The sequence below is a fragment of the Anser cygnoides genome, chromosome 13 (genome assembly GCF_040182565.1).
Source record: "Anser cygnoides isolate HZ-2024a breed goose chromosome 13, Taihu_goose_T2T_genome, whole genome shotgun sequence".
NCBI classification, from domain to species: Eukaryota; Metazoa; Chordata; class Aves; order Anseriformes; family Anatidae; genus Anser; species Anser cygnoides.
This window is the reverse complement of record NC_089885.1, coordinates 11,076,213-11,097,112: the sequence shown is the minus strand read 5'-3', so window position 1 is coordinate 11,097,112 and position 20,900 is coordinate 11,076,213. Positions and strand designations below refer to the sequence as shown.

Here is a 20,900-nt window from a genome sequence, read left to right as displayed (position 1 = left end):
ATACTAGTGTCAGGGAGAGCCAAATTTAGCCTGAATGGCAGAAGAGGGAAATGGGATGCTTTTGCTCACCGCATTGAAGCATAAACATAATTTCCCATGTGAAGTTTTATAGTGATCTTCTGAAATATAACAAAAGGAAGCCGTGGCTCCTCAGCATCATTTCTTTCTTTAGCCGCCCGTTGCTGATGGTACCAGAAACGAGACATTACCTACGTGCAGCACTACAGAGGAGCCTGTCTTTGGGACTGTGAAAGCCCCACGCGTCCCGGGGGGGCTCCCTGACATCAGCAGTACAAGTCACGGCACAAAGAACAGCAAACTGAAGGACCTGCCGTGACCCTGCCCACAGGCCCTTCTGCCTAAATTGGAACCCCATCTCTTGTAATACTTGAGAAAAATCTCTTTTTTCCATGAATTAGGGCAAAGCCCTCCTTGGTCTTTGCATGAGGCAGATCAGCTGAGTACAGGAAAGTTGTAAGAAAGGCAGAGGTAATGTGGTTTTAATTCATCAGTTAATTTTTCCTTGTAACTTGCCCCCTTTCATTTCCAAGATGATTTTTCTGAGCTCCGTTATTTTTTCCCTTGTCCAACCTAATATTTAGCAGAAAGTTGTATAAATTTAAATAAATTAATAGCATAAAAGCCTGCAAACAAAAAAAAACAACAACAAAGGAAAACAGTACAGAAGAGTTTCTTTGTAACCAACTTGATGGCAGCATCTGTGGAAATGAAATATTTAGCCCAAGATTCAGTGCTTATCCTTCTGGTGCCAGCTCTAATCTGAGCCACCACATAAGAAAAAGAACAAACAAACAAAAAAAATAGTCTAACCTTTTCCCTTATGATGATAGCTTTAAAGATGTAAATTCAGGGCTCAGAATTATCATAATGAGTTTCTCTGCGTGTACCAGATTGTTCGGGGGAGCATGCGATGTCCCGCCATGGCTTCTGTGCCTTGTCTGCACGGTTACGTCTCGTCCCTCTGTGCCCCCAGCTCCCTCTCCAAGTGCTCCCACCCCAAATGCTGGTGCTGACGTGCCCTGGGGGAGTGGGGAAGAGCAGCTCCGGGCCCTCAGAGCACCAAGATTTTGGACCTCAATAGCTTTGTTATTTGCCATCACTGCTGCTCTCACCCTCCGATGGGTGGCTCTCGGCTCGGGTGGGCAAGGGAGTGTGCTGGCAGGGAGGAGGGGGACTTGCACCTCTCCAGGCCCTTGCAGAGTTCCAGGACAGGTTTCCCCCTCATAATATGTCTTGCGGGGACTCTAAATTGACCTTTAAACTCTCCTTTATGGGATTCTGTCGGGGTTTTGGTTTTGATTTATTTTTGGCAGCAGCAACAACCAAAAACTCAAATGATATTTTTAGCTTTGGGCACCCCAGGAGCCTTAAAAAATCCAAAAATATTCCTGAAGAGCAAGACAGCAGTGGTCTGCTTTTCCCATAAAAGCCACAAAAATGCTAACCCCAGGAGAAACATTTTTTAATGCTAAAAGCGAATGTATTTTCAGCCAGAATAGAAGCTGGTGTAATAGATTTGACCTTTCTTGCTTGATCCTGCATGGTGCTCGTGCTTTTTTGCTAACACATCGCTAATATGGGGCCTCGCCACACCATGATGTAACCTTGCTGTATCTCAGACGTAACATATCCTCTGCCACGAGGCTGCCAGCTGGAGCTGGGGGTGCAGAAGGGCCCACCAGCTCCAGGGTTTGCTCTTCTTAGGGGGATCCCCCTGATTCTCTGGTGCTGGCAATGCTGAGGACATCTGGCCAGCCTTGCTGGGGGTCCCCTTCAGGAGGCCCTTGGGTTTCCACAAGGTGCTGGGAGCTTTCTGGGTGGACCTGCTGCTCAGCACAGGGCTGCCACATTCACTGGACTGGGTCAATGTGGCTTTGTCTTGTGCTAAATTGGTGAAACAGCAGTGGTGATGAGAAGCTAAGGGAATAACAGGATTTTTTTATTATTTTTTTTTCCAGCTGAGGATCTTGCACCAATTATTTATCTTTTGGGGACAGACAGTTTGGTCATTCCCCTGTTTTCCAGGATATGTCGGGTCTCCTTATCCAGAGGCCAGTCTGGGCAATGTCTTTACCTCATTCAAACAGGCCGGTTGCCCCCACCTTGGAAAAGTCACAGCCTCCCCAGAGAGCTGCCAGCTCTCACCTTGTCCCTCCGTGTGTTGACGCTGGGAGTCAGCGTGCTCCGTTTGCTTTTAATGACCACAGCAATGTTCTTGTCGCTGATGAGCCTGCATGCGTTTAAGGCAGCAAAATGAAAATCCCCTTGTCCCTCCTCCCCAGCCCAAAACGAAAAGTACATCAAAATTGGAGGGGAATTGGCACAGATGGGTGTCCTAGTGCTCACCCTTGCTGGAGGCTCCCGTGGGGTTTCTCAGAAAGGTGATAGTCCCCAACCAGCCCAGCCATGTCCCCCAGGGCCAGGGAGGGAAGGGGCACTGGTGGGCACGAGGGGATGGGCAGAGGGGCAGTGGAGCTGGTGGGAAGGATACGAAGCGGGGAGAACAAGAAGTGGGCTGAGAGGCTCTGAGGGAAACGCACCGTGCCATTAAAATGATCAACTGGGAAATGAAACACAAAAATTACCAGGACAATGCTTCAACAGCCCAAATGTGCTTATTTGGTTCATTTCATAACATTTTTTTTCCCCTTGAAATTTCCATCCCCATTTTGGCTGAAAAAAAAAATGCATATGCAACATCAAAACCACACCTGAACTGGAAAATATTATTTCCTTCTGCTTTTGAATGGCTCCTTTCCCAGGCTGTCAGCCACCCACCCAGCTCGTTGCAAAGTCCCCTTGGGCACAAGCAGTCTGCCAGCAGCTCATTTCTGCAGTCCCAGGCCTGCAAAGTGCCACTGCTGTTCACAGCCAGACCTGACATCTCAGTGGGATGCCCCAAGAAGCATCTTGCTGATAAGCCACTGTGCTGCTGGGTGCATGCTGCTCCCTGTGCCCCCAGCCTGCCTGCACCTGCCTGCAGCGCTGGGCTCCTGCCAGCCAGAGGCTCGTGGTGCCGGTGGCTGGCTTTGTGCCCTGCTCTCCACATCCCTCTCTCGGGTTATGAATGTAGTGTCACAGTCCTGGCCACGGCAGGAGCTCGCAGAGCCCCTTGCAAGGCCAGTGGTGCTGCTGCAGCCACCTAGCTGAGGGCACTGGGGGGCTCCCCTGGCACCGCGCTCCTGAGTCTGAAAGGAAATGGAGCCGGTAGGTACCTGAGCCTTGCTGGCCAAGGGAGGTAGGACTGCAAGGGAGAGATCTGGGGCTGCTATTCCCTCACTTGGGGCTTGCAGTGAAGCCCTGAGATGAGCAATGCTGTCACTGGGAAGCAGGAGGAGGTGCTTCTGGCACTGAGAGCTTGCACAGGGGGTGCCAAGAAGAGGGTTTGTGCAGGTGTCTGTGCTGGCTGCAACTTCATGTTATGTAAAACTGATGCAACTTGCTGTGCAGATGGAGTCTGTCCTGTGTAGAAAGGGGGTAGGGGAGATGCAGGCTTGGGAGAAGACAAGGAACAGAAGGAGAAGGGTGGGGATCCCTGTCCCATCACTCTGGGAATATCAGCAGCTGCAGAACAGCTCCTGCATCTTGGGGAAAGGTGACTTTCGCCCCCTCACAGGACCTGACTATGCCAAAACCCAGCTGTAGGTATAGCAGACGAAGGTGCCATTCTGCGCCTTGGACCTCTCTCTCCCTGGGACATGTTACTCTCATTGCAAACCTCAGCTGTTCCTCCCCAGACTCCCTGAGGAAAGCAAAGCAGCTTCTTGTCTCCAGCTTTACTTACAGAGCAGAAGGGGCAGCCCACGTTAGACTGAGCACTGTTCAAACTGGACACCAGAAAAACAATCCGGGATAACTCCTACCCCTGTATTCTGCTTCATGTAAACAGCTGATGGCCTGGGCTGTTAAAAGGACACGGGCCAAATTAAATAGCTGGGTGGGTCATGGCTCTCTGTGTGGTGAGCAAACGACCTCCACCTCGCTCAGGTTCTGCTGCACCAGTTACCTGGAGAGGTAGCTGCTGCAAGGGAACAATGCCTGTCTGGATGTGCTCAGCTTGGGTTAAGAAGTGCTTGATTTGGAGGCAGGCAAGTTAATTTTAATGTTTTCTACATGGATTTACTCTAAATTGCAATAGGAAATTAGGGCATCCTCACAGCATTTGCATAGGTCTAATGAAATGCATTTAAAAGCTTAGGTTCAAACCTCATTTAGGCATTTGTTGATTTCCTTTTTGAAGCTGGTTTAATTATATTGGTTTAGAAAACAAGGTCTTCAGTGTGTTGGCTGCTTCCATGAAAAAGTTTCTCTTTGTCTAGTTATTTTACTAGAATTATGCTGCTACAAACGCTTCACTGAGCAGCCAGAAAAGGCAACTGGAAAGGACCAGAATTAACCAGGACCCAACCACACAGTCGCCTACCTGGATCCCTCCAGCAGGTTTACGTGAATGTGCTTGACCTGCTGGGCTCAGCCTATTGAAGTCAAGACATCTTGACATTGGGTGGGTGACTACAGCGTGTAGCTGAGCTCCCCAGGGCTCCCCAACTCCGGTGCAGACTGCAGGGAGCACCACGGGGCAAGTGCCATTGGCCCTTGCATTTCCTGAGATTCTTGGACTCTGTTTTCTCACACTGACCAGAGCTCAGAAACAAACACCAAGAGCATGTTAAACAGCAGGCATGTGAGGAAAGCAAGTTAATTCAATTGTATTACAGCCGAAGGTAGATTACATCTCCACAAAGTCTGGCGCTGGCTCCTATTTTTCACACCAAGTGTTCTCTTCAATCTTATAAATGGCTTTGATATGTGCAGAGCACCGGAGAGGCTGTGATCAATTTGTTAGAATGAGTTTATTAAAGAAGAGAATTCCCGGAAGAAGAAATTGGGAATGTGGCACTTGTAATTATCTCCATCAATTGAGATAGATTCTGAAAACAGGAGTTTCCTCTCTTTGCCTTTGCTGCAGCACTGGTGTTCTGCACGCAAAATGCATCTCTGAGCGCTGCCGGTGGTGTGCCTTGTCCTCTGAACACTGAGCAATACCTTCTTCTCCCTAACATGCCACAAATAATCAAAACAAATACACTAAATTGCTGAAAAAAAAATTGGCTTTTTGAGGTAGGCACAACCCGTGTGGGAATTTGGGTCAAATTCCTCAAACGATTTCAGCTGAAAGCAGGCAGGACACGTTGAAATATTTTTATTTTGACATCAAACTGAAATGTTTTGAAATGGCCTTTTTTGAAATTTCAGAACTGATGCAAATTTTGTTTAGCCCAAGATTAAAAAGCAGACTAGATAATAGAGGAACTTCTCCTGTTGAAGGAACCATTTAAGTGGTTCTTGACTTTAATGATCTTCAGGGTCTTATTTTGTTTTGCCAAAACGTTGACCCAAATTTCCTCTGAATTGTTGTATATTCAGCCACTCAGATGAAAACTAGTCTGTGCACCCAGATGTAATTCATACATCTCTTCCAGTTCCTTGCCTTCTGCCCTGGCTCTCCTCCAGCACGGTCTGTTTGCCGCCGTCCCCATTTGATGCTGGTCCTCAGCAACCCCCCTCCATTTGTGATACGCTCCCTCCTCTCCAGGCTGTTTCTCGGTGGAGGGCCATTTAATTATTTGGCGTAATTCCCTTATTATTCAGCGCCGCACATGTATGTACACATAATAGGAGTGAATAATGGATGCTAATAATGCATAATTAATTGACGATAAGTGTCTGTTACAAAGGCAGCATGAGGAGTGGGATCACCGCAGGGAAATTCCCTGTCCCCATCCCAGACTCCTGGCGAGGGGCTGGAAAAGACCCAGCTGAGCTCAGGGTGCCCACGGTGCTGTGCCTGGGCTGGGACCCCCTCCTCCCCTGCCTGCTCCTCAGCCCTCCCGACCCAGGACGCGGCACCAGATCAACAGCTGCTGCTCTCTAAGCTCCCACCGACGTCAGGGAAGAGGGGCGGATCCCAAATAGAGCCTTATACCTCCTGCTTAACCGTGTTCGTTCCCCCGTGTCACCATCAGTCCGGCTGGCACTTGCACATGACAGCTTTGATCTTCCTAACCGTGCTGCAGGAGGCCTGGCAGGGCCACGGCTGCCTGCTGGGGACCATTAAAGCCTACTTGTCGGTGTACCTGGTGGCTGAGGCTCTTTGCACCGAGTCCAAGAGCCAAGGCTAAGCTTCAAAACGAGCATGTGGGAGTCCCTACAGCCTCCGACTCCCGCGCTGCTGTCCAGGGAGCACCCACGCCTCCCCCACCTCTTCTGCTTTCCACCGAGCATGAGCCAGGCCACAGATGGCCTCTGGGTAGGACCAGCCAAACGGATTTGTGATGGGGAAGGAGGCTCCAGCACTAAGGTACTCTGCCTCCCTGAGCATCCCTGTCTGTTCAGAGCTAACAGGTCCTGTCCATGTGAACATGGGCAATATCCCTCTGGAGTTCACAGGATCTGCTTCTGTGGCAAGTATGGACTGAGAAGAGTTCCTGATTTGTTCCCTGACAAGAAGGCAGAGCAATGTTTTATCTGAGTGGACTGTCAGCATCACTGAGACCATGATTTCGTGCCCCATCAGCCTATGCATTCCTCACTCAGCTGTGCAGAAAAGAGACGCAGTGCAACATAGGTGGTCTTGGTGATGGCCTGGAGAGGAGCTCGCCCAGGCTCTGACCTCCTTCACAGGGGTGCAGGACCCCTGCACCACCCACCACCAGCTTCTGAAGGCAGCAGGCAGGGGCTCTGACTCATGTCTTGGAAAACCCTGCTATCACCCTGCTTCCACTGCTGCGGCCAGGCTTGTGAGGATCAGGGACTAACAACAGCTTGAGATGCCCTCACAACAGCACCAGCGACGCCAGTGCTGAGCAGCCACTCGGAGCCTTGGCTGAGACATTCAGCAGCTTCTCTGCTGTTCCCTTTCCCCTGACCCTGCTCCCACATGTCCCCGTTCCCAGTTCAGCTGATGCCAAAGCTAACAAGCCGTTGCAATGCTGCTGCTCTCCATTGCTGTTCCTTCTGCTCCTCCTTCACTTTCAGCCCCACATTCCTCTCCACTTGTCATCACCAGCAGTGGAGCGGCTGCTGTCAGCCAAAGCCTTCCTTCGGGAGAAAAAAAGTTGCAATTGCTCCAAGAGGGACTCTTCCGAAGGTTGGCTGGAAGAAAGTGAGTTTCTTAACCAAGTCACCAAGGGAGCCCTTGCACACTGCAAAGGGAGAGGCAGGAGGTGGAAGAAATCCCCCGCAAGAGGGATCAGACCCTGAGCTATGCTGAGGACCTGATCTGTGCAGGGCTGCCCTCTCCAGCAGAGACAGAAGAGCTTGGGACGGAGGCAGGTTGTGAAGAGCCCTAATTAATGGACCTGAGGGATCAGCATCTCACCTACGGAGCTGCAAATACATTTCCTCCCAGCCTAGCGTGCATCCAATTTCCCAGGCAGAGCAAGCCGCGTTTATCCCACGCTGTGCAGGCAGCCACCTCCTTGCCATGGTCTGTGCATTCTCACCACGGCAAACTGCTCTCTTCCCAACCTTGGCACACGCTGCCTCCAAACTCCCTGCCTCAATGTGCTGCGATACGGCACCAGCATGCTAAAGGTCAGGTTTCCATTATAAGCAGTTCAAGGCATCAAAGCTGTACCAAGCACAGTAAAAGCTCGTGATTTTGCACCACATTAAAAAAAAAAAAAAACCACAGTAAAAATGCAAAAATGTGTTTGACAAATCCATCAAGCTACATCAACATAATGCCTGGTGTTTCTGGATTTCTCCATGCATGCTACTGAAAGGAGTAGGAGTTTGCCAGAGGCTTTCACCAAAGCGGAGCTGCCCCCTGGAAATGCAGCTTTCCGCGAGCTAAGCCTACCCTCATGGTCAAGCACATGAGCTGGGCGGTCTTACGCCCTCCATCTTTCTGAGGTCAGTTAAATTGCTGTGCATAGTACATGAGGAAGCCTGGTTCGTTGTACTCCCCAAGCACCAGCTGACTTATTTCTTTAATTTGTAGATTTGCCTGGTTGTTTGTACAACCATCACAACCTGGCTCAGCCTTTGCTGTTTATCCGCAGTGTGAGCGTGGGGGCAGGATCTTTTTCCTTCTGTCCTTCTTTTCCCATCTTGCCTCTCTGAAATCTGGCAGGAAAAGAAACCAAGGAAAGGAAAACCGTGCTGTGACCTGCGGGTGACCACAGCACCAGCAGTGCCCTCACCAGCCAGGGTGCAAGGCCGGCACACCGAACACGGCAGACTGGTGACAGGGAGAGGATCTGCCGAGCCCACGGTCACCATCAGACAAGGCAATATGTTAACCGTGCAGCATTTCAGTCAGGAATAGTTGAAGGCAAAGCTAGAAACTGTGCCAGAGCTTAAATACAGCTCCTGGACTCATGGGTGGTGAGGGAAACGGGAAGGGTGGGGATGCTGACGGTGCCCCAGGTGGGGAAAGCCATGCAGGTATTTGGGTGAAGCACGTCCTAGCCCTCCCCACAAAACTCTCCAGACACCACTCGCTAAAGGGAAGGCTTGGTGAAATGGCTGGGAATGAGGTGAACTGAGGTGTCGGTGTCAGCCCTCAGCCAGGACACAATCCGTATGCCAGGAAGAAGCAGACCAGAGCTACCAGGGGCCGCCTGGCTGCCACCAGGTCATTGTTCCCCCAGCGTAGAGATCAGACCACTGGGCCCCCAGCCCGTGCGCCTGCCACTGCCGCAGCTTTAGCAGGGGCTCTTCTTGCTCTGACAGGGACATAGGACAGAGTACGAAGGGTGAGAGGCTGGCATCTGAGAACAAGGCATATGAGCTGGACATCAGACATCACGGCATGACAGCTCTTCAAAAGCCTGCCTGGAGAGAGAGATGCTGCCTTCAGACAAATCCGGGACGGGGTAGCACAGCCAGCTTTGCTGGATCTAGAAGCCCTGAGTGTGTCTTTCCAACTCCGAGGATAAACACAGGTACCGTTTTCAAATAAATATTTACGAAAAGAGTTGCCTATTATTTATACATCTGCTGCTTCTCCTTCCCGCCTGGCTTCTAAATCTCTCCTTGGACAAATCTAGTTGTGCAATCGGTCCTGCACTGGCCTCACTGGAAATGCTCCACTTCAGTCTCCCCCGGAATCACTGTAATTTGGGGTAGGTGGAACAAGATTTGCCCTATGATGCTCACTTAGAGAAACACCAAGGGACTTGCGGCCATCTGGCCATGGATTACAGCAGGGCGTATTTCTATGGGAAGTGTATGCAGGGGGGTTAGTGTCAGAACGTCTCGATGCTCTTGACAAGAAAACTTATTATTTTTCTTTAAGCTGTGCATTGCATGTGGTTCCCTCGCTTGAATCACTCGAGTATCACGTTGGATCACATTGTACCCAAACTAATCTACTGCATCTATCAATCCATCTGTTTGTGTTGAAGAATTCCCAGAATGGGAACATGTCTTCAAATGTTTATTTAAAGTATTTGGCCTGGTTAAAGACTTCATATAGTCTTCAGGGAAATGAAGAACATTGCCCTGGGTTCAGCTGTGCTGCAGATTGCAACAGTAAGTGAAGGGCTGTGTGCTCTTCCGAGCTAGGAAACGGCTAGATGGGCTGGAGGGAAATGGAAGGTGGATTGCTTAAGGATAGGAGATGACAGATAGCTTTGACAACTCACAGATTAGGAACGATATGGAGAAGGGTATTTGTTGCTAGGAGAGTTATGTCCCAGTCCCCAAACTATTTTAACGCTGGCAGCAAGCAGCAGTAGGAGCTTTCCGTATGATACCTGCACATACTTTGTGGAGGGGCATCGAGCTCTGCCATGCTTCTGTATGAACAGCGCTTGCTAAATGGGAGGTATGCTTCTCCCTGACTTCCTAAAATCTCAGATTTGGAGAAAAAAATAAAAAAGATGGTGCGTGATTGGACCCTCCATGCTTCAGAAATACCTCATCTCAGCAGAGCTGGTGTTCATATACACAGGGCTGCCTGTCACCCTGCCGCTCACCTGCCCTGTTCAATCAGTCCTGTCTGCTGCAGCTGTCCTGGGTTAGAGTTAAAAGGGGTGAATCCCACCAGGCAGAGTCTGCTTCAGGAGGAGGGTTAGGCTGGTGGTGGGTTTTGGAGAGTAGTGTTTTGAGGCAAGCCTTCAGGTGAGTGTTCAGGTGTGCTGTGTTGCTTTATTAGCTGGGGGCTGAGTTGGAGCAGGAGGGTTCAGTGTGAAGATGAGAGTCTGAGGTTACAGAGTTGCTCATCTGCGATGCTGGGTGGGGTGGTGAGGAGGAGCAAGAAAAATCAGAGAAGAAAATAAAAGGTAAGGAGTGGCTTGGGGAACAGAAAAGTTGGCTTAGGCTGTATCTTGAGTCTGCAGATCAGAGCTGGAGGGGGCATTGATTTATTTGTTTATTCATTTCCCACCTATGGCTCTTAGAGATGTGTTACTGAGGGGCTGGAGGTGGGTATCAGTGTGTAATCCCTAAATGGGGCAGCTGGCAGGCAGCTTGCTGAATGTCTGGATGCAGGATGTGGCCAGGCAGCTCTTGAGCTTCTGGAAGAAGTTGAATGGATCATGCTTGGAGTCCTGTGTGTGCCTGAAGCCCACCCTAGAAGTGCAAGAACCAGCTGGTAATGCCTCTTTTCACAAAGGAAAACTAGATTTATGTGGTTGTGGGGGACCAGAAGTGGGAGGAGAGTTTGGCTTTTACTGTGTTCACCATGTACCAGCTCTGTCTGAGCCTAGCCCAAGAGAGCCTGTGGAGTTTGTGGTCTTTTTCTTCTACAGCGTGATCTCTGCTGGTGGCAATTTGATTGTCTGATGCTCTGTTGACAGTTAATGATTGTCACAATTTAAAAAAAAAAAAAGTTATTTACCAATTTTCTTTCCCGTGGAGCTGCAAATAATAGCAAAATCAATTTAAACCACATAACGCTAAGAAAACATAGATTATCCACGATGACCAAATTAAGCTGCTCACAGAGCTCACAGTGATTCTGCTCAGTGGCTGCTGTGGGGCTCTGAAATAATTACTGCTGGCTGCCAACTGCGCGGCGTGTTGGGGCTTTGGGGGGAGCACTGGGTCTTCAGCGGGGGCAGAGGGCCACTCCATTCAGTGGGAAACGTGAAGATAACTGCTGATACCATGTAGGCTTAATAGCACTTGGTGTGGCTTTTTTATTTTTAACTCTTCAAAAGAAGTACGCAGATAACAGCAGTGATATGAGGGGTACTTTCCAAGGTGAAATGCAGAAAACAAATTCACAGTGGGAATAAGTTTGTCTGGTAATGATGAGAAGAGTCAGTTTTCTCATAGTAAAAAGCTGTGTGGGGCAGCAGGGAACCTACAGAAATACTAGAACAAAAACATATTTTAGGAACAAAAGCAGAAGAAAGGTGGGAAAGAGAATAAGAATTGGTGGTGGTGGTTGTTGTTTTTAGGCTGTCTTACCTGCAAGGCCCCATTTTAGCTGTGGTAGGGGCAGACTGCTAGATCGCATGCTCTTAATTTTCCTGCTCTTAATGACTTGCTCCTGAAACGCTGTTTTCTGGTGTTAAAAATTAAGCTGAGATGCAACAGGAGGGAAGGATGGGGCCTGGAGCATGGTGGGCAGTGGGTTACTCAGAGAGAGGCTTCTAATGATAGAACAACGTTCTCCTCTCTTTGGAGAGTGGCAAATCTGTGACAGTGTTGGGCTGTCACTGTGGGGTCAGAGAAGGGAGAAGAGGGATGATGCCAGCTCTCCTGAGGGGACAGCTGCAGATGGGGGCAAGAAGTGAAGGCGCAGTCCCAAGGTGAGGCATTTGCCCTAGTGCCAAGCCTGGGGTGATGAGTTTTGTAGATGTGAACAAAGGGGCTTGGGGCACAGACTGTACCTTTTAACTCAAAATGCAGCAGCAGCAATCAGCACTTTGACTCCGGTTTGCTCAGGTATTTATTTTTTGCTTTATCCTCATGCACACCTGAATGACTTAGTGGTGAGGTTAGACCTCCCCTGGGCTGTGTGCCTCAGTGCAGGCCAGGTCCTTGTTCCCAGCAAATGCTGGTCACCCGCCTCAGCTGGGCGGCTTTGCAAGATGTGCAGTCTTCGGTTTCAGCGTCCTGCCCAGACATCGATCGCCTTTGCATCACTTGTGATAGGGCTGGACCAAAGTCCAGCCAGGCTGTGGGACCTTGTGAGCAGCCGGAGAGCCCTGTTAGAGGACTCCAATGGCCTGTGTAATGCTGGGCTGGCAGAGGAGCTGGGGATGGTCCTCCAGGATCACGGGAGGGGTGAATTATTGTAAGTCATAGGGGCACTGTCACCACAACTGTTCATCGTAAGGTTGGGAGGTAGAGGCTGGTCTTTAAGGAAAAGCTCCAAGGAAAGCCGTACAAGCTGAAACATGGAGCCTTTATTTGCCCACCAACAATAATTCCTAAGCCTTTAGGCCTTTTTTCCTCCAGTAAACGCTGAGGCACCTCTCTCATCACGCTATGGCTCTGTCCAAATATAATGCAGTCCCATTTATGCTTAATTTATCTTTCTACTACTCATGTCCTTTCATAAAAAAAGACGAACTTGCCTAGATTTAATAAGAACAGTTATTCTTTTTTTTCCTCTTTCTAAAGACACAGCTTGAGGAATTGATGCAAACTTGCTGACTTTCTTCATTATAAGAAAAGGAAAGAAACAGTTGAAACAGTTCCCTTGGTAAACAACAGATCTAAACACCTGGACACTTCAATGTGAAGTGGCATTCTTCATTTGAAAATTGGCTTTTTTTTTTTTTATGGGGGTGAAATAACTCAAAGAGAAATAGAGTATCAGGTGGAAGTGCTATCTTGAGAAAGTGCTCCTACTTCTAACTGCCTGCCCTGATATTGGGAAGATGCTCAACTCTCTCCTTTTTTGATGAAAGCAGGTGGCTCCTGGGTTGTTTTTTATTATTTTATAGTCTTCACAGTGGAGAGGAAACTACCTTCGGAAAACTTCTGCCACTTTCCCTTTGACACCTGGGTTCCTGCAGCTTGAGGTTGCTTTTAATGTTATTGTGTGTAATTAGGTGGAGAAAGAAAGGGGCTTCTGCAGCCACAGTGATGTTCACTTGAACGTGGAGTACACTTGAAACAGGATTAGCAGCAAGCTGATTTAGGGGATGGAGTTAAACAATGCAATCCTCCCAAATCTGGCTTTGCATATGGAAAAGGAGCTTGAGGAGGAAGGGGCTGAGGGCAAACCTGCTGCCTGGCTAGCACCAGGAGGGCAGCCTGGAGGAAAAACCCACGGACTCAATGGGGAGGCATGAGCCTGGCCGTCTGGGAGGCTGCTTCTGGAAGGAGAAAGAGGCTGGCGTCCTGAGGGCCATGGGATGGGTGGGTGTGCGCACGTGGGGCTGCGGGTTGGGTGTGAGCAGAGGAGGACACTGAGCAGGCATTGTGATGCAGCGCACCGATGCCTGCTCACTCTGTCGCCGCACCTCAGAGACGCTTGCTGTCTGGCCAAGGGAGATCTGTATGTGCAGCATCTTAAAGAGGTGCGTCCCGTCTCTGGATGTGCTGTGGCATTCTCTGGTTGGGGACAACTGTGTTCCCTGGAACAGCAGACCCCACAACTTCTGATAGCTCACCACCTCCTCAGCATGACACGGGGATGAAAGGAAGCCTTTCCTGGAGAGGAGAGCTTTCAGACAGGTAGGATAAAAGGAAGCAGTGTGTTTATCCACCAACCAGATTATAATTCCAGGAGGCAAAAAGGAGGTGTGAGAGTGCTTGGAGTTTGAAGTTAGATTTAAAGGAATAATTAAGGGTTTTGCCACTGAGTGATGGCAATGAGCTGGCTGGAAATAAATCAGATTGCACTTGGAGGAAGTGACCTGGAAATATATTACTGCCTGTCCCCTAGCCAAACCTCATCACCATAGGGCGTCATTGAGTGGTGGTGAGGTAACCCAGGCCAGAGCTGGGGAGGGCTCAGCCGGGGGCCGAAACCTGCTGTGCAGGGCTCTGGGGACTACTCAGTGGCCTTTGTTCCTCCAGACCACAGAAACTTCTGCTCTGAACAGACCAGCCCTTGTTGGTACAGTTCTGTCTCTCAGAAATGCACACAATCTTTTATTAAAAACCCTACAGATGAGTTAACAGCTGGGAGAAGCTGGAATATGATTAATGTCTTGTGAATTAGCCCTGGAGGTGCTTTATGGAAATAAGATTTACAACACTATTACACGTGGTCCTGAATGCATTTTACATTTTTAAGTGAGGAGAATGAATGTTTCTCTCTGCTCTGCTCCCTTCCCCTGGGCTCCTGCAGAAGTATGTGCCTGCCCGATGTGGGACAGGAGGCTCTGGGGTGGGGGGAGGCACTGGACCGTGCAATTAATTGAATGATCTTACTGGCCCCGGCGCTTTATCAAGCAAGAAATCAAAATGCGCCCTGACATGTAGGATGTGATTACAAGTCATTAACAGAGGAATTATAGATGCTAGGATGGAAAGAAGGGATCTATTGGGCTGCTTTGTCCATCCTCTTGCTGCCAACACGGGATTGCTCCTGACAGCATATGCTTCAGTGCTTCCAGAATAATTTAGCTCCTGACACCTTCCGAGCAGCACAGTGCTTCAAGCTCTCCCATTTATTGCAGTGTTTCAAATGCTCTAGTTAAGAGTTCCCTTTCAGACTTCTCAAGCCTTGCTAGAGGGAGATGGTAACCTCTGTGGAGGCCCTGCCTGGGTACGTGCCCTGTACTGAGGGGGATGCTCCTGGAGACCTTTCTTGGGAGGGAAGACCACTCTGAGCAAATATCCTCTCCTGGGAACCCTCTGCAGCCAGACCCGTGGTACCCTGGGCTTACCTCGCTACCAGAAACAGAGTGAATGACCCTATGTAGCAGCAGCAAACCTCTCCCATTCTTTATTTGTGTTATTTCTCATCTGGAAGAGGAGACGGACTCCTCTAGTCATCTTGGGGGAGAAGGTGACAAACCAGAGGCATCCACTTGGGTATCTCTAATAAAGCAATTGGTTTGTTGGTGATTAGGTGGTAGAAGAAGAGCTCTGAACTGGCTTTGAGCCCATACTGATTTCGGGGGGATTTTTGTGCCCCAAATCCAGTAATTTTCTATGAGAACCTAGTATGTTAAAAAGTTGTATGTAGATGGAAACTGTCTTGCCAAAACACCTTGCCATATGTAGGGATCCTCAGGCTTGGCAGTGAGCCTTGCTGCTAAAGTCCTGGCTCTGCCCTAGGAGATGTCAGTTATCTTGCCCCCTAAATGATGCTGCCCTATTAAAGGGCCCAAACAGACCCGTCTGCCTGTCTGGGACGATACCCTGCCACAGGCAAGCTGCAGGCTATAATTATCCACTAGCTCGCCAAATACTTTTCAGTAGGGGAATCGATCCGAGAGGAATCAGCAGCCCTGCTGGAGCAGCACAAAGCCCAGACAGCTTCTGGGAACGACCATACCTGCGGGCACGTGGAACCCAAAACGTGCCCAAAGCCCCTCAGCAGCAGGGAGCCGGGGCACTGCAGGACGCGGAGCCATGGGTTAGCTCTGCCCTGAGAGCAGCCTGACCGCGGCAGGAGGCGGCCCCGTGCCCGCCCCCAGGGCTCGCCGCAGAGCGGCGGCGCGGTGCCGGGACGCTCCCGGGGCCGGCGGCGGTGCCAATGCCTCGCCGATTTTAGTTTGGTTTTTGTTGCCATCCAGTGGCAGAATTTAGGAACTGAAGTCACCCCTAAAACTGTCTCAGAAGGTTGCACGGTGTAATCTCAGAGCCCATTGCTCTCGCCTCATTTTTTGCCCCCACCGATTTTATCTTCCGTTTGGCGTTATTTTTCCATTAGCTGTTGGCTTCCCACAAATTCAGCCCAGAATCTCCCATGTGGAAGGGATTACATACGTTAGTTTTATAACCCCTGGCTCCTTTGGTGTTTCAGCCCCTTGCAATGCACAGCTTAAAGGCAGCAAAAAAAAAAAAATCCCAGAAGATGAATATCCTGTAAATCTTCTGGAAAACAATTCAGAATATATTGAAGAGAGGCAGCTCACCAGGGACTCCAAATGTGCTAATGTGCCATCTTTGACCTTACCTCTGTGCTCGTTTAGGCAAAAGAGCACTGAATCTGCAATTAGCAAAACTCACATTGAAGTGTAACAGATAAGTAAATGTTACTGACTTTTGCTTTTTAGTGACTGCCAATCTAGCTATGCATCAGAGCATTTCTAAGGTGCTCTTTATTTTTTTTTTAAGGCACTGGATTAAGATAGTTCTGCTCCCAAATATCGTATGCATTCGCACAGGCATACACCTGCGAACTTTCTATACTGTTGCTGACGTGAAGTTCACAAGTCTTTAATCTGAAATTGAAATCTTCCAAGAACCCCTATCTGAAGCTACATGAAAGTCACCAGGCACAGACCTGCACTTCTACCGCAGAGGCAAATAATCCTGGAGATGTACTTCTATAAACTCTGCACTATCTTCTACAGCTCACTGCAGCTCTCTTGAAGTTGAAGAAAATATTCCAGGCAGAAGGTCTCCATCCCTGCTGTTCTTCCTACAATAATAAAAAAGATTAGTGATGACCGTGTTTTCATAATTATAAACCTATTCTTTAATTGTTTAGGAAAAACTGTCAACTTCAGAAATATTTGCTGGACACTGTGCACCTTGACCATAAATCTGTGTCGTAGCACTTGCCTTCTTCTGGAAATTTCTTCTTGTGGCCTGGATTCACTCTCCTCAGACCCTCTATAGCTAATCGTGCCATAACTGACTGGGTTGTACACATGTATATATACACACACGGTGCTGATTGATGTAGTGTAGTTTGATTTATGGCAAACTATTTTGTTGATAGTTAACAGCATTACAGCAACTAGAAGTAACTGTGCAACAGGTTGCTGATCCATGACTTCATTTTTTTTTTTTTTACAAAGGGCTCCCAAGGAAGCATATCTGGCAAAGGAGCTAGAGATGGCTTAGCAACCTCAACTATGTTGGGGGGGGAATGGAGGGGAAAGAATATGACTATTGGAGAGAAGAGGGTCTTGCTGCTAAAGGTACAGTGGTAGAATAATAAACCTGTCCTTAATCATACATATGAACGGGTGAAGATTGCAACTCAAAAGCAAAAAAGTTGGAAATTACTGATACCAAAAAAAAAAAAAAAACTAAAATACCACCCCTGCTGTTTCTTGTGAGGCAGCACATCTCTCTGTGCCTGTGCTAAGGAAATGTGCTTGCTGCATGCAGGAGTTTTCTATAAGGTGTGTTAAGATTTGCTACCGACCTCCTGTTGTATTGTTGTTTTTGTTTTTTTGTTTGTTTTTTTTTTTCCCTGTATTTATACTGTGCTCTGCCCGACTCGGGGTTTCTGGGTGTAATGGCTGATATGGAATTGCATAACCTGAATCTCAGAAGTACAGAGGTGCCCGGGGGATAGTCCTTGCACACCTCTCCAAGGACAGGCATTTAGTAAAGGAGCTGGAGGAAGCCTTCTGTCTCATGCAATTTGGGGTTTATAAGGCACTGTTTTACCTGCAGTCACATATGCAGAAAGCATCTTCCTACTTTCCAAAGTTCACTCTTTAATGGTTTCTTTCTGAATATTTAAATGAAGTTGCCATTTCTGAGCTGAGGAAACAAGACTAAGTGAATGGGGATAGAAAAGATGAGGTGCTTCACTATTGGTTTGGGGTGGATTTTTTTTGTTGTTCTCTTTTTTTTTTTCTTTTCCCTGTATAAAATTTTGGCCTTTCTCCTCCACAGCATTTGACACTGCAAAGCACACTTTCATCGGCTGCCAGAATGATACTTGGTCTTTGGGTGTGTTTACTAGAAGTGGATGCGTTAGTGAATCTGTAGCCACTGTGTCACTGCATCCTACTGCCTTGTGATATGTATATAGGAATTAAAAACAGCAAACACTTCTGGTTTAAATGTGCAGTGTCCATACCAGCCTTTTAGCCAGGCTCACACTGCTGTTTGGACTGTGATGTTTGTGATGCAGTGGCAGAGGAGATGTTCAATGTTCTGGCTCAATAGGTGTTTGGAGGCGAGGTGGGCTTTGGTCTGCCTGGGGAGACTAATGGTCAGTGTCCTGCCGATTGGCACAGCCTCTCAAGGTCCCAGAGGGTTTTAGGAGGGAAATGCAGTTTGCATTCACCCTGCTGGGCACCTGGTGGTTCCTGGCTTGCTGGGAGGACCCCAGCTGCCAGGGGAGTTTCACTGGTGAAGCCGTGGACACCCACGGGTAGGCTGACTCCAGTTCCTTGTTCTCCTTCAGACATGCGTGGTTCAGATGTCTCCATGTGAAGCTTTCAACCAAAGCTGTGTCTGTAGGCCTTAAAGAGAAATAAGCACTTCCAGAGGACAACTCCTTCCAGTCACTGCAGGGAGAGATGTGTTGTACTCTGGAAGTGGTGTAAAGTCCTGTCTGTCCCTCTTCTCAGCTTGTGACTTTCTTAGGTCAGACAAAGCATTAATCTATTTTGTGCCTTAACTCGTTCACGATGATAAATAGAAAGTATGTCAAAAGGGCTTCACTGCATTATAATGAAGTATTCTGTATTTCCATCACACTTTCCTGCTTCGCATCATGCCACGAGGTTAAGACCATAAAAGCCATGTAGGAGATTCTGACTCCCCCTTAATGATCTTTAACTTCTTCAAATGTTTTTTGTAAATCTTAGCTTACGTTAACTGCTAGCCTATATTTATGGCTCAGCAACCATAAGCAAGTTATAGCTGATAAATGAGGCAAAAGCTAAAAAGGGAAATTTTCTGACATCACAACAGATTTAAAAAAAAATCATTTGCATCTATTCTGGGAACTCAGCTGCCATGCTGGCACTACATGCATTGTCGCTGCAGCTTGAAGAGCTGTCGTAACAATATGTGGAGGATTCAGGCAAGCAGGAATCAGTTTTGTCCCTGCTATCCTGTTTCCTACAATAGAACACCTGTAAATTGGAAAGAAGCAAAGCCCAGCCTATGTCTGGGGTGAGGGCAGTCATTGCAGCAGCCTTAGCAGTTTCTCACAGTCATATCCAGCACTTGAGGCTACTTCTCTATCACATCTGCCTCCATCTTATGTTCTCACTCCACAGGGCAGCCCAGCTCTGCCAAGCAGCAATGCTGCTTGGTGGTGCTGATGCCCAAAACAGCATAAGAAAAGTGTGGCCACCTTCCTTCCAGTTCCTCTGGCAGCAGGACTGGGTGGCTGGGTACTACAGCGACTGCCCTGTGTCTCTGGGCTGATTCTGGAGATGTGGGTTTAGCACATCCCACTCCATGCACGTGGCCAGCACTGAAGAATGGTAACTTAGCGAAAAACACAAGAGCTGGCTTTTAAAACTGAGACATGAAAAGTAAGTCAAGAGCACTTCATGCTTCTCTTTCGATAGCTTTCTTGCTACAAACACTACCATGAGAAAAACATCTTTCTGCCAACCAGTGCTGTGCAAAAATGTGGCATGCAGGCATCTCAAGGCCTGCAGAAGCCTTCAGATGCTTACAGTTTGCTGGTTATACTAATGTTTTGCCTTGCCTGACCTATCTCCCCAGGGAAGCAATAAAAATAACCAGTTTTAGTCCACTACTTGGCTGCTAATAGTCCACTTGTAGATCTCGGTCCCAGCTGGGCCCGCTTCTGCCCAAAGGCGGTTGTGTTCAGTAAGTGGCTGCGTGCATTTGCAAACAGCCACTTACAATAGAAGCAGGTGGCTGCCATTTTTCATGCAAGAAAGCTCTTTGGAGAAAAGGAAAGGAGGCAAATGGAAAGAAGAAGGGGAAAAAAAATACAAGGCATCTATGAGAGGAAAGTCTTTGTGCTGCCCTGGTTAAAATGGATAGAGACCGAAAATGTGCATAAATTAGAAGATAAAGAGAAGCACTTTGTCAGGACATAGGAGGGAGAGGAAAAAATGCTGCTTCTCTGCCAACCACAGCATCCAGGATGACCCTCTCTGTTTTCAATTTCCATCAGTATGCAATACCTAAGTATTTTCCAGTGAAGCTGCAGCCCCCTGTACAGCTAATTTAAGCCTCCTGATTATGACTTCCTTCAGTGAGTTACCTTGTCTTGACAGCTTACAAGGAGTATGTATTTTCCCTGAGGTGCTGCAGACCAGAGGTGGAAACCTGCAGCTAAGCACAAAGAGAGAAAATGGCAAGAAATCACTTCGCTGCAAGCTTCAGAGCTCTTCTTCCTTGAGTAGGCGATAAAGGAAACTTCTAAACTGCCTGTCACATCCTCTCACTGGTAACAGCCATCACCTGGAAAGGGGACAGCACCGAGCTCGTCTCTGGAAAGAAACAATAGAGGAAAAGTGCTGCAGAATGCTCTTGTTCAACACCACTGCCGAGCAGGAGCTGGGTTTTTTGTATCAAAGGAAATTCTACCATTTTTATTTATTTTTTAATGCATAAGTGTCAAAAATGAAGCCTTTGAAATTTCTTGCCTTGTGACAAGTTGGGGGGGGGGAGGGCACTATCAGTCTATCAAAAGACTTGATTTTGTTGTAATATTACACTGAATTCCAGTCCCTGGTCTGTTCTAATACCCAATACCTCATCTATATGCCTACATCATTTATTTACATGAGCAGATTAGAGATGGTGGTTAGCTGCTGACCTTTGACTTCCCTGTCACTCCAGCCATCTGAAGGCATCACACGAAGCCCCCAGTAGCAGTCTGGAAGCAAACCAACGCCTGTGGTTCTTCATTTGGTGGTAGCTGACCCATGGGCCTTCCTGCAAAGGGACAGCACAATGGTAAAAGTTTACGTAGCATTGAGGAGAAAATGGTCAATTAATGAAAGATGTTCCTCCTAGGGCTGCTGAAAACAGAGAAATTGCTTTTGCCTCAGAGTCAACGGAACTGAAAGGATTCTGAGCATGACAGAAAAAGTATTGTGGTC

General features: G+C 48.2%; 2 long non-coding RNA genes across 17 annotated transcripts in view; one reads left to right on the top strand and one right to left on the bottom strand.

The window, feature by feature from the left end:
* The first annotated feature begins 6,965 nt into the window (after positions 1–6,965).
* The window catches only part of LOC106037772 (uncharacterized), a 19,598-nt gene continuing 5,663 nt past the window's right edge, over positions 6,966–20,900 (top strand). For 3 of the 13 annotated variants that reach the window (XR_010834780.1, XR_010834781.1, XR_010834773.1), the window contains exons 1-2: positions 6,967–10,152; positions 20,638–20,754. This is a non-coding gene — a long non-coding RNA (uncharacterized lncRNA). The other 10 variants (XR_010834776.1, XR_010834768.1, XR_010834779.1 and 7 more) reach the window with 9 other exon arrangements.
* Positions 16,073–20,900, bottom strand: part of LOC106037773 (uncharacterized) — a 20,565-nt gene continuing 15,737 nt past the window's right edge. For 3 of the 4 annotated variants that reach the window (XR_010834783.1, XR_010834786.1, XR_010834782.1), the window contains 3 exons: positions 20,615–20,733; positions 20,057–20,285; positions 16,073–16,534 (listed from right to left, as the gene is read on the bottom strand). This is a non-coding gene — a long non-coding RNA (uncharacterized lncRNA). The remainder of the gene's footprint in view (positions 16,535–20,056; positions 20,286–20,614; positions 20,734–20,900) is intronic. The other variant, XR_010834785.1, reaches the window with a different exon arrangement.